Source organism: Argopecten irradians, chromosome 15 (genome assembly GCF_041381155.1).
Source record: "Argopecten irradians isolate NY chromosome 15, Ai_NY, whole genome shotgun sequence".
In the NCBI taxonomy this organism is placed as follows: domain Eukaryota; kingdom Metazoa; phylum Mollusca; class Bivalvia; order Pectinida; family Pectinidae; genus Argopecten; species Argopecten irradians.
Genome location: NC_091148.1, coordinates 407,978 through 410,846, shown reverse-complemented (window position 1 = coordinate 410,846; position 2,869 = coordinate 407,978).

Genomic DNA, 2,869 nt, shown 5'->3' with positions numbered 1-2,869 from the left:
TTACATGATTATTAATGAAAATGCATATTCCAGGCATCAATAGCAATTATGGATGAACTCATTGCTTAATTGTATGTCATAGGGACAATTATAAAATGCCACATTCAAATTTTAAGTCTCCCTTTTTTTATTAATAAGAAAATAGCAGAGTAATAGCCTAATCCTTCTCCATACGCCAGGGGTTACTATCACTGACATAATATCTACCCCTGCACTATTTCATAATTAACTGATCGCCAGCTGTCAATCAAACCACATTGTTTGTTCCGACATTGAATAGAAACACGTGTGTTTGCGAGTAGAGGCGTGGCTATATTACACCTGGCAAATCGGTCAATGAAACTGCAGGCAACAGAAGACACAGGTAATTAGATCATTTAACGTACATCAAAGGAATTGTATAATATGGTTCACTGTGTTGGTTTGAAGTTGGGTGTCACTTTCTCTGTAATCTTGAAAGGAAGTCTTTGCAGGACTGTATCAGTTATTAGGTCAGCAGAGACGAAGTCTCCAGTGACCTATTCTAATAGCCTTTTGTCCGTCGTCGTGCGACAATAAATTACATTTTCGTCTTCTTCTCAAGAACCACTGAACTAAATTCAATGAAATTTTGCAGAAACTTTTCATTGCCAAAGATCAATAAAAATTGTGAATTATATGGCCCCCTAGAGGCCTGAGGGTTTGGACCAAAAGGTGTCAAATAGGCTAAAACTTCAAAAATCCTCTTCTAAAATTCCGGAAATGGTAGAATCATATACTCTTCATAGATGGAATAACGTTTCCCCTTGGGGAGGGGGTCAAGTTTACTATAGTTTATATTGGTAAAACTCATTTTTGAGCATTATTTGTTCTTTTGTAATAGAAAATGAGTCAAATAATGTCAGAATTATCAGTATGAAATGGCCATTGAATCATATTAATGAAATTTCCATAACTAACCCCAGAGGCCTAATGGATGGGGCTAAAAGGGGTCAAATAGGATAGGCTAAAACTTCAAAAACCCTCTTCTGCAATTCTGGAAATGGTAGAATCAAATACTCTTCATAGATAGAAAGGTCTTAAGGTCCTTTACAAAAATTATGAATTATATATGACCCTGGGGTCTCATATTTCCCCCTGGGTAGGGGGTCATATTTACTATAGTTTCTATAGGGAAAACACATTTTTGAACATTATTTGGTCATTTGTAATAGAAAATGAATCAAATGTCAGAATTATCAGTATGATATGGCAATTGAATCCTATTAACACATTTTCCATGACTGACTCATAGGGGCCTGAGGAGTGGGTCCAAAAGGGGTTTCTTTTAATTCATAAATGCTTTTTAAAGATTTGAACCGAATTTGCAATTGTATCAGCACTCAGGTGACTGTCAAGGCCTCTTGGGCCTCTTGTTTACTTCTGAACTGCCTCCTATTTTACTATGAGAAATTAGTCCATGAGTGGGTATTACATCAGTGATAGTAACCCCTGGAATATTGAGAATGTAGCCAAGTGATTTTTACAAGCCTGGGATTGGTCAGTTTTTTTCTTCTGAAGTGGCTCTATTTTTACTATGAGATAGTCCAGGGGTGCATATTACGTCAGTGATAGTAACCCATGGAGTATTGGGGATGTAGCTTAAAAGGATTTCTCATTTCTTAATTACCTTCCTTTAATGTTTTTTTTTATAGAAAATCAGTCAAAATGTATCTTTCAGGTTAACTGCCAGTATATATCATATAATGAACTACCAAGGTTGTTTAAATAAATAACCTTGACCTCTATTCAAGGTCACAGGGGTCAAATAGACTAAAATCCTGAAATGACTTCAAACTCTGGTATATTTTCCATAACCTAATGAAATTGGCCCCGTTTAACAGTAACAACAAGAGTTATCTCCCATTTCTCTTCTCTTCATTTCATCCGCGACACTCCTTCAGGTGTCGCCCAACTAGTACTGATAAAAACAACGATAACAAATGTTAAAAATTTACCGTGGACTTTTTTTCCAATCAAGATTATTTTCCGTATTTTGTTGAAATATCATTATTTCATTTCTAGACACTCCAGTGTCATAGTTGATATCACGTTTATCGGAGTTATACACAGTCATACGTTGTCTCTTCATGTGATACATGTATGTGGGAGGTTCTACTTACTATGACGATTTGAGATCTGACCAAAATATATATTATTCATTGTTTCTGATAAAGTTTCTTAACAAATCAAATGATATATAAAGAAAAGAATTGCACGTTCCTTTTGTTTCATTTTAAAAACCTTCTCTCATAATTATTAATAGCATCAGACCCAATCAACGGATGAAACAAATACTGTGTGGAGGGATTAAAGTTTATAACTTGATGCCGTGTTACTCGAGTTTAGTTATATAAGTGAAAATCATGAGGAATATAATATACAGGACGTTACCTTAGTGATTATACAGGCAGGCTTGCTCTCCGTCAATGATGAGTCGCCATTCGGCTGTACTCCCTCTCCCAAATCACTCCCTGGGACTGCAAGCGTAACAAATGATAAATAGGTGTATTAAATTCCTTCACTTACAGATTAGAAAATAACTCGTTTACGATATTAATCATAATAAACCTCGCTGACAGTTGCATAATTGTACATAATTGTATATAATTGTACATATTAACGTTTATATCAAGGTAAGATGTGATGGACACGCATAAATATAATAACAAATCTATTCTTTGGAGGATGATAATTGCCCCCATGACCATAGGTCCTACAATGTACGCATTGGGAATATTATACCAAAATAAAACATTTTTTTTTCTTTGACAACGTTAAGGTTACTTCAAATCATTATATGGTTTTAATATTTTACTATTATACCAGTACCATCCATGGTAGTGCTAAC